The 11279-nt window shown below is 38.4% G+C and overlaps 1 long non-coding RNA gene across 1 annotated transcript; it reads right to left on the bottom strand.

Annotated features, from left to right (window-relative positions):
* Positions 1-6793: 6793 nt before the first annotated feature.
* On the bottom strand, positions 6794-10857 carry LOC141581192 (uncharacterized). Its single transcript, XR_012513721.1, has 3 exons — positions 10485-10857; positions 7663-7924; positions 6794-7379 (listed from the first exon to the last, which is right to left on the bottom strand). It is a non-coding gene; the product is annotated as an uncharacterized LOC141581192 (long non-coding RNA).
* Between the last annotated feature and the right edge of the window lie 422 nt (positions 10858-11279).

Here is an 11279-nt window from a genome sequence, read left to right on the forward strand (position 1 = left end):
TTACAGTCTTAATTGTTTTACTCTTACATTGGCTGCTAGGACTTAAAGAGACAAATTTCTATCACAATTGGTGCAAATGAAAGTAATCCCACAGCTTAAACTTTAGGTAGTAACATTTCAATAAGATTGTAGTTGTGTATATCATTTTACTATGATTATTATCATTATATTTAACTTATGAAGTGCTTACTGTGTGCAGGAACTATGCTCTCACTTTACATACATTGTATGATTTGGACAATACCCTTGAGCTAGATAATGTTATTATTCCCCATTTTATCCGTGATATTCAGAGAGGGTAGTTGATGTGTCTAAGAGCTTGCATCTAGGATGTAGACAAGTTAAATATGGAACCCAAGTCTCCAGGTTTCATCATACTTTCCCTACTCGCTTTACTACTGCCCTTCATTTTTCTCATACCATTTTCCAATCTTCTTGCACTACGTACGTTTGCAATATTCTAAAAGGCAGACCTTTGACTCGGTGAAGGTAATATTCCCTTTTTGGAGATGTATTTTTAAATATGATAGCTATGTAAGTAAGCACTAATTTTCATGTAGCTAGGCCTAATAAAACATCAGTGTCAGAGCTCATGGATTTGAATACTCAGCTCCTCAGCCTATGTCTTAAAATACATCTGCAACAGAAAACTCTTTGGGGATTAGCTCTAAATATCTTTAAGCAAATACTTTTGTTCTATTAGCTTGCTGTTATGGCAGAGTATTGGGCACAATTAGAGGCCAGGAGAAAAGTGTATATGATGTTTTTAAAGGAAGAAAATATATAAAATATTTACTCCATAACAATGTAAGTTTAGCAGTCTTAAGCATTTTAGAAGGGCTTTGTAGCTTTGAAAAAATAGTAAGAAGTTCGGAGATTCAGTTGTATTTCAGACAGGTGAGAAGACAGATTCTACCCAAGGAATCCAAGACAGATTAGCAACAAATGAGGTGCATCATATGTGTTACTCCAACATATATATATATAATGTTTTAACATATTTAATGTGCTAAAATTGAGTTTAGTGTCTACAGGAAATATCAGAATTTTCAGTAGCAAAATCTGCATTGTATATTATAAAGGTGAAAAGACATTGAGCTTGAAATATAGAGAAATCAGCAGATAAATGTATGTACAATTCCAATGTCCCAGAATGGAGACAATGGCAAACCAGAGATTTGATAGCCCTGAGGTCCAGGCCATCAGGCGGGTAGGCAAGAAGCAAGGCCCTAGTAGCTTGTTAGGAGACAGAGCCCAATTGCCCTTGATAGTATACTACACTAAGCCGGATACCCAGGCAGGACTCTGGGTAGCAGCTGGTCTTCCCACAGAATATCTAGGGAAATTTCTGCCCTGTCACATACAGGCCTAGCATCCAAGCCTTCTGCTTGCATCAGCAGAAAACTCTCAAAGAAAACAGAAGGAGTATTTATGGCATGCTGATGTGATCCACTCTCACTGATTCCCAGAGGGAGGGTGGGCTGGCTGCTGATAAATGGGTATTTTGCAAAGAACAACTGAGTCTAGGAAATGGCCAGGAAGTAACACCAGATTTCATACATGGTAAACATAGTGGCACTTGTTGAGTAGCTGAAAACAGTACGTATCCAAAGTCATCTCAAACCTTAATGAAGACAATTTCAAAACGATCCTGGCTAATCAACTTAAAATAGATTTTTAAAAGCTTAAAAACTTAAGATTTTACTTAAATCAATCAAGTTATTTTGCAGAGTTTTGAGGTGACATATGACAGAAACGGGTGACAAGTTAACTACAGAGGCAGACAGTACTCATTCATTCATTCATTCACTCATTCATCCATTCACTCATTCATTCAACAGATATAAAGCAAGCTCCTAATGTAAGGCAGCCATTTTACCTGACAGGAGAAGAAATGGTGAGCAGAAACAGACATGCTCTTTTCCTATCTGCACTTCAGTGGAAGACACAATAATTAATTATCCAATCATTATGACACTTTTAGCACAAAGGAAGTACTTCGCACTCATGTAATAGGATATTTGGTCTATTCAGGAGATTGGGAAGTTTGCCTGGAATACAAATCAATGGAGCTAGACATTAAGAAAATAATAGAAGTTAAGTGGGTGTGAGGAGAAGGAAAGTATTCTAGGCATAAATAATAAATTTAAAGGAGGAGAATGTGTTCAAGGAACAGAAAGAGACACGTGTGGCTGAAGCCAAAAGAAGCAGAGGCCAGAAAATGAAGAGGCTGCAGAGGGAGGTGCTGGCCAAACCCTGCCAGGCCTTGCAGATTCCGAGAGATATAAATTTACCCTAAGAGCTCTGAGGCAGTTATGAAGCATTATAAACATTGTTCTTGAATTTTCTTTTTTTTTTAATTAATTAATTAATTAATTATTTTCTGTAGAAGGTGGTTTATTTAGAGAGAGAGAGAGAGAGAAACAGGAGAAGGAGAAAGAAGCAGCTAACTCTCACCCTGAGTGAGAGAATCCAGAAAGATGGAATCCAGGAGAGGAGAGAGACTTCCACACTAAGTGGAAGGGAACAGAGAGAGACCGAGTTTGGGAGGGGAAGACAGGCTTCCACGAGAGAGTGCGGAAGGGGGACCCCAGAGGGGAAATCCAGGAGTGAGACAGACGGCTTCCATGAAGGGGGTGTTCGTGGAAGGGGACCCCACACATGGAGTCCTGTTCTTGAATCTTCTTACCAATCATCTCCACGTTGCCAGCTTTTATACCACCATTTGTTTCTCTATGCTCATATTATGTGACTTCTTAGTAGCATTAAGAACAGTTAATCTTTCCTTCTCTGGCTATTACGTTTTGTCAACTTCCAAAACATCATTACCTACAAATTTAGCTTTCCTTAACCCTTATTGGCTTTTCCTCAACAGTTGCCATATTGGGTCCTCTTCCTCTGTCTGACTTTTTTCTTTTAAGAAAAAACAGTGTCTCTCTCTCTGTCACCCAGGCTGGAGTGCAGTGGTGGGATCAGGACTCACTGCAGCTTTTACCTCCAGTGCTCAAACAATCCTCTCACCTCAGCCTCCTGAGTAGCTGGGACTATAGGTTCATACCACCATGCCCACCTCATTTTTTTGTAAATATGGGATTTTACCATGTTGCCTAAGCTGGTCTCGAACTCCTGGACTCAAGCAATCCACCTGCCTCAGCCTTCCAAAGTGATGGGATTACAGATGTGTGGGGCACCTTGCCTGGTCCCTGCCAAACTCAATGCTATACCCACGTCTCTCTTTTGGAGTGAGCTCCTTCATGGGATGGACTCACAAATTTATATTTCTAGTTAGATCTAGTATATATTTGAGATCTCTAGATACACATTTTGCTACCACAATCATAACTAGTCCACCAGATTGCCTCTTAGCCAACTCAACACAACATAGAAGTCTTGATCCATCCTTTCTTTGAACCTGTCCCAATTCTCAATCTTATTTATATCTGGAAATGCACCAGTGTACACAGAGTAACAGAAGCCTAATTTTCATTTTTTATTTCTCCTCTTCTGTTACAACTACTAAATTCGTTACCAAATCCCATTCATTCTCTTTCCACCATCTACCTTGGGTTCTGTTTCCAACTGTACCACTTAGAATCAAACCATCATCACTTCTCAGGCTGTTAACTAAAGCTTCCATCTTATCTTCTTTCAGTATTTCCTCCAAAGAGAAATCAAATCAATTTCTGTCTATACAAATCAAGTCGGGATAAGTCCTTACTTAAAATCTATCAGTACTTTTCTTACTTACATTTTTAATAAAATCCAAGCTCTGTATTATTTCTCAACCCATTTAATACACTTCCACCTTGTTCATACTATGCTCTGGCCACACTGATTTTGTTCCTAGAAATGTCATGTTGTTTTCCTATTTCAGGGCTTTAGCTTTTCATTCTTCCCAACATGCTCTTCTGGTTTCACCCCTACCAACCACTGTATATAACTTCCTTCTGGTAACAGGCTAAGTGTCACTTCCTCAGTGAAGTTTCCCTGACCATCCCACATTTAAAAAAAAAAAAAAAACAAAACAAAACAAAAAAAAAAAAAACACCACCTCTCTAAGTTACTTTCTAACTCAGAACCTTGTTTCTTTTCTCCAAATTCTGGAATATGTTTGTATATTCATATCCAGCTCCCCCATAAGAATGTAAGCCTGTACTATTGATCAGGGGTCTCCAACTCCTGGGTTGTGGACTGGCACCCATCTGTGGCCTATCAGGAACCAGGCCACACAGCTGGAGGTGAGCTTCAGGCCCAGCAAGCATTACTGCGTGAGCTCCACCTCCTGTCAGATCAGCGGTGGCATTAGATTCTCATAAGAGTGTGAACCACACATGCGAGGGAACTATGTTGCCTTCTCCTTATGAGAATCTAACTAATGCCTGATGATCTAAGGTGGGGCAATTTCATCTGAAAACTATCCCCTGACCCCAGTCCTAGAAAAAATTGTCTTCCAAGAAACCGATCCCTGATACCAAAAAGACTGAGGACCACTGTTCCAGATAATAGATCATGAGGCCTAAGCAATACTTAATATTATGGTAGCCATATGTGATATACGTTAAATGAATGAATGGAAGAATGAATGATAGGATTTGTACATGAAGCTGTGGAGTGGTCAACATATTGGGGATTGGCAAGAGTAAGAATTGGCAGAATGGTGGAGAAGCTTGTGCTGTTGAACAGGCAAAGAATGATGACAGTAAAAATGTTTACCAGTTAAATAAATTATCAAATTACTTAATGCTAGCAATCACAAAATTGTATTCACATCCTTATCAATGAATAAACTATTATAGGGGCACAAAGGAGAGAATACATCTACATTTTTAAGACTTGATCTAGAAATACATTTTTTGTATTCTGTCATTTTGTCTTTTGAAAATTTAGGCATTGAGGGCTTGGTGCAGGGGCTAATACCTGTAATTCCAGCACTTTGGGAGGCCGAGGTGGGCAGATCACTTGAGGCTGGGAGTTCGAGACCAGCCTGGCCAACATGGTGAAACTCCATCTCTACTAAAAACACAAAAATTAGCTGGGTGTGCTGATGCGTGCCCATAATCCCAACTACTCAGGAGGCTGAGGCATGAGAATTACTTGGACCCAGGAAGGCAGAGGTTGCAGTGAACCAAGACCGTGCTACTACATTCCAGCCTGGGCAATAGATTTAGACTCTCTCTTGGAAAAAATACAAAGGAGGAAGGAAGGAAAGAAGGAAGGAAGGAAGGAAGGGAGGAAGGAAGGAAGGAAGGAGGGAGGGAAGGAAGGAAGGAAGCAAAGAAGGAAGGAAGGAAGGGAGGAAGAAAGGAAGGAAGGAAGGAAGGAGGGAAGGAAGGAAGGAAGGAAGGAAGGAAGGAAGGAAGGAAGGAGGGAGGGAAGGAAGGAAGGAAGGAAGGAGGGAAGGAAGAAAGAAAGGAAAGAAAGAAGGGTAGGAGGGAGGGAGAGGAAGAAAATTTAGGCATTGAGGAAAGAAATATGTGGTGCTGTCTTTGGGTAAAGTGCAAATACAAATGAAGACAATCTTACCAATGACAAATTGCCCAGGGTAGGAGGGGGTGCTGCTTTGAAAATTTTTCTCACTTTGAGCACTAGAACTTTGACTTTCCTGGTTATCTTAGCTACACCCAATGCATATGTACCTCTGTATCAATGATCAGTGCCAACACTCTAATTCTTTAATATGATGTTTTAAGAAAATATTTCTCCTAGTGGCCAAGAAACTTGGTTAAATCCTAGTTCTTGCAATGATCTCATCTCTCTAATATGGAGAAAATAATACTTTTAAGTGATGCCATAAGAACACTTAAAAGTATTATTAGCTCCATGAAAACTAAGTATATTAATTAAACAAACATTCAATAAATGGTTTAAAGTAAAGAGATTTGGTTATAATTAAACACACATCGACATATCATACATCCCCTATTCCTCTTTCTAACCCCAACAGAAGAAGAAGAGGAAGGGAGAAGAGTTCCCCTAGGACCTGAGCAGGAAACATTTTTGAGTTTTGAAAATTTAGGCATTTGTATTTTCTAAACACAAAATTCTGCCATTTTGTGTAAAATGCAAATAGAGACAAAGATAAGTAGAAAAGAAATACGTGTTCCCTTCTGCAAATGTCACAGGCAAAGTCCGGATGGGTACTAAAGATAAAGAGGAGGTGAAAGAGTTAAACTAGATACGAAACTTAAGTGTTCAACTGGCCTGAGATGAGCTTCATTTTTTTTGTTTGTTTGTTTTTTGTTTTTTACTCAAAAGTTACTTGGAAATTGTGAGACCTATCATATGTATTGTTAAAAGGTGGAAAGAGGAAATTCAGTATTCTTAGTTTTATTAACTTAAAGCTACTGTTGATTTCAAGATGCATCCTAACTTCAGCAATACTAAAATGTTTTTTAAATGTGCATCTTAGAATCAATGAAATACAGAAGCAAGCATAGCTGACCAGTGGCAAGATAACATACGATGTTTAATATTTATACTGATTGAATCCAGACTGCTTAATAAACCAGTAATAAATACAAAGAACTATAAAGCATAGGTAATGAACTCTGAAACCAGTTTCCAAATCCATCTTAATGAGAAGGTTTTGTAATTTTCCACAAATGAAGAGTGTATTCCACCCTGGAGTGGCCTTCTGTGGAGTTCATGTTTTTCTTGTTCCATGAGGTCTAAGCTGAGATGTGTGTGTTTTACTTCAGGCCCCACATTAAATATTACAAGCCATGTGTAACATTTGTTTATTCCTTTGATGGCTGCAGGTTGCTGAAACCTCTCACTCTGCATCTTTCTGCACTGGCTTTTGGCAACGACTTTCCTGTCTGGGCCCTGCTATTTGCATACATACAGCGTGGAGCAAGTATAGCAGAGGGTTTAAAACAGCTTCCAAATCCTATGAGGATATATAATGTTGAAAAATATAACAGTGTAAAATAGAAGTCATAAATCCATCCGTGGTCTATTATATATGCTTAATTATAACCTAGTGTGTTTAAACCATTTATCAAATGCTTGCTTAACTGAGTGAGCTTTCACGACAATGCTAAGATAGTATTATTGCCTTTTCAACATAGCAGAAAATAAAAACAAAACGTCATGCACATTTTGCTGTATCTCTGCCATCAATGATGCTTTTCTCACGCTATGTCTACCCAGCTGGTGGTCTGCTCACCTGCAGAATTTGTGTACCTTCACATGCAGTTTTTCAACACTTGTCATGCAACTCACATGTTCTTTGTCATCGTTGGATGTAAAGCAGTATTTGGTAGTGGTTTCTTCTTTGATAGCTCTGATTATTTAAAAATATTATGGTCTGTGTTATTTTTTCACACACACACAAATTCTAGAAGTCCATCTCAGAATCATACAGTGGTTTGAATACCCTATGGAACAGCAGCATAACATCAATAAATTATCAGTGGACAGTGTTATAAACGTTGCAAACTTTCAAATTAAAATTTCTGCATTCATCTTGTAATTCATTCCAATAAAAAAACAAAAGCTTCTTTTAAAAAGCTAACAGCAAATCTCAAAATTCAAAGAACATAGATGTGCTGATGTTCCAAGTTTGTAACAGAGTCACAAAGTAAACAGTGGCAGATTACTTATGGACTGAACCCTACTAATCTAAAGTAAATAAAACCGGCTGGCCGTCGTGGCTCCTACCTGTAATCCTAGCAGTTTGTGAGGCTGAGGTGGGTGGATTGTCTGAGCTCAGGAGTTCAAGACCAGCCTGGGCAACATGGCGAAACCCTGTCTCTACTAAAACTACAAAACATTAGCCAGCCGTGGTGAAGCATGCCTGTAATCACAACTACTGGGGAGGCTGAGGCACGAGAATCGCTGGAACCCAGGAAGCACAGGTTGCAGTGAGTCGAGATCGATCGTGTCACTTCACTCTAACCTAGGAAACAGAAGCAGACTCTGTCTGAAAAAAAAAAAAAAGACTGAACTAAATAAAACAAGAACCAAACACATGTAAGAATGTACAATTTTGATATAATGTGTTCCGAGAACGTCAGTGTACTAGGAACCCCGCCGGGCGCGGTGGCTCACACCTGTAATCTTAGCACTTTGCAAGTCTCAACACACTCTTGACATCTCAAAGTCATTATACACTGCTTTAGCCAAGGACTAAAACACATTAAAAAGATTCATTCTCTTTGTCTAAAGTTTTTAGCATATAAGTTCTGATTATGCTGGTTTTAGTTTGATATGATCTTCAGTCTATCTGTGGGTTGACAAAGTGTAACATAACAAGCGGGTTTTCTTACCCGTTTTATTCTTAAAAGCAGCAGCCAGTTAGGCTGTGTTAGCTAGGTTCTTGCAGCTTAATTACAACTTTTTTCACAACTCTAGATCATTTTGAAACATTTTCTCCAATTGATCACTAATACCTCTTCATGTTACTTCCTAAATATATCTTAAATTTATGAATTTTTTCCTGTCTACGCCATCATCATCTTAGCCCAAGTTACTAACATCTCAAATAAACAACTGAAACCTCTTAACAGTTTTGCCTGTATTTACTCTAATATTATTTCTCATTGGCCAATCCAGTCTCCATCTTTCATCCACAGAAGTCTTTTCTGAATGGAATCCTATCGTGTGTATCATATCCCCATTTCATTGAATTTAGGATTAAAAGAAAAATGCCTAAAAGGACCCTTTCACCATCTCCCCAGGCTCCTCATTCCAGTCACACAGGTGCTGGCTTAGACCCTCCTTTTTACCACCGTCTTAGGAAGGTAAGAGATTTTCTGTCTAGGGTCCTCTTTACCTTAAAGACTCTGCCCCACCACCCATAATCATTCATCTAACAATATTCTTCCAGTCCTTCAGATATGAACCCAAGAAGTCTTTCTTGTACTTCTCTGATTAGACCAAACACCCTACTATGCGCCTCCCAGTATTTTTTTTTTCCCATCTTCTTTATGACACTTGTCAGATTATTTGGGGGATTATTTGATTAATTTTTGATTAATTTTTGTTGCTCTTCAGAAAATCATACATTCCATGAAGACTAATACTTTAGCCCACGGGCAGAAGTTGTTGAGTTGAATAAATAACCACAACATAGTTGCTGATGCTTTGGGGCTACCTAAGACTCTTAGGGCTTTTTCACAACTCTGACATAGAGAATAGATTTCCTGGGAAGAGAGTTAGAATTACTTTGAGTTGAAGAAAATAAAGGAGTATGATAATTTCTGAACACCTGAATGGAGCTTACAAAATCTTATCTGCTAACTTGTTCAGTAGAGCACCTTTATTCTTCCTACTTACAAATTCATTTTTTACCCGGCATACAGGAAGAAACAAAATGTGCATGTAAAACCAAAATTGTCTCCCAAAGATATAGTTACATTTTAATGGAAGATCTTATTTCTCTAAGCACTGTTAATGAGGGTGAATGCTATCTGCTGGAAGAATTAGATCCTCAATTTTGTAATGACTCAAACAGCAGAAGCTTATTTCTTCCTTCACAAAACAGTTCAAAGTGGTGTTCCAAAGTGGGCAGCTGATCTTCTCCATATATTCAATCAATTGACAGTTCTTTCCATTCTGACCCTCTGTAATCCTGTGGCTTTTCTGTTGTCTGCGTTTAGTGGCAGAAGAAGAAGGAATGTGGCATGAGACACGCACAGTTCTTAAAGGCCTAGAACTGAATGTGACAGACACATCAACTGGCCACCCATTCCACTGGCAATAACTACCCACATTGTCCAGACCCAGATACCAAGGGACAGAAGTGATGGGAAAATATATTCTCTATTTGGGCATTCATTGGCCAGTCACAACTCTAAACTGTGGAAGGGAAAACATAAATTTGAGTTTTGGGGGACAGGTAGCATCTCTGCCAAAAATAAGTTGAGTTTGAATAAGAAAATGTTGTCCAAGAGAACTTGATAACAAACAGAAAAGTGCTGAAACATTCTACTATCTGTAGAGTGCACTGGGAATAAAAGGAATAAAAATAAGTAATACTTTATCTATGTTTTCCAGTCCAGGTAGGGAAACGACAAAAGCACAACTACCTGTAATATAGTATCATATGTGATGGATGAATAAACACGTATGTGTGAGTGCATGTGTATGTGTGTTCAAAGTTTTGTTAAAATATAAAGCTGTTTGAGTCTTCGGGATATGCTTAGATCTTTAATATCTTTAATATTTCCTTGGTTTTCTCTTAGACGAATGTCAAACACTGGGTTTTGTTGGTGCCAAAGGAATATTACTCCTAAGATGTGACTTGTTTTATAGATATACAGCATTGGCGATACCCTATTACCTTGTAGTGTTGAGTTATTTGATATGTAAGGTAGTAATTCTTCATGTTACAAAAAATCCTGTAAACTAAACAATGTAACAAAGACATCACAGAAGTGAACTGAAGTGAAAATAGAGAACTATCATGTGCTTGCACAATTCTGTAGGACTCACTCACCATTTAAAGTACCGGAAGAGGAGTTTCTGTTTTAATTACTTACATTTTTCTCAAAAACTGCTGGTAGCAGTAGTCTAGTGCTCACTGCATTTCAGGCACTGTGCTGAGCATTCACGTGAATTTTCTCTCTTAATCACAGAACCAGGATGATGCAGGTACTACTAGCGTCATCATTTTTGCAGATGAGTGAACAGGTCCAAATTCATAAAGAAACTTCCCGTAGCTTATTTATACTATAATAGACAGAACTGAAATATAAACCCAAGTCCCAAGTTCAATAATATGAACCCTAAATATTCTACATTAAGGACATTTCACTTACAAATAGACACAATAGACACAAATAGATCAAATTCTATGTAACTCAAACGGCAATCGAAATGACACCGAATCAAATAATATTCTTAATCAAACATACTTCCTATCTCTAAGAATAAACAGTGCCTGCAATAGAAAAGCAAATATTTTTAAGGGGTTTATATCTAATCTCTTCCATCTAACTTCTAAAAATTACCATTTGGGGCCATCTTCTTCCTCCACATTTTCTATTAAGATTTTATTGATTCCCACCAATTGAAACACCATAGATTTCCAGGGATTCAAATATCCATCCGTATTTTCTACTCTTTATGCCCAAATTCACGTATATGCCCCTATTTACTGTTACCTAAAATGACAAGGTACTTGGGTGTTTCAAGGAAGGACAACCACATCTAAACCTGAACTCTTGGTTTTCCCACTTTCCACACCGGCTTTCCTGGCGCAGCTCACTCCCCTACCTTGATAAGGACCCAACTACTCGAGTCAGACACGTTGATGTCATCTCGGATCCTTCTTT

Source organism: Saimiri boliviensis, chromosome 14, assembly GCF_048565385.1.
Source record: "Saimiri boliviensis isolate mSaiBol1 chromosome 14, mSaiBol1.pri, whole genome shotgun sequence".
Lineage (NCBI taxonomy): Eukaryota > Metazoa > Chordata > Mammalia > Primates > Cebidae > Saimiri > Saimiri boliviensis.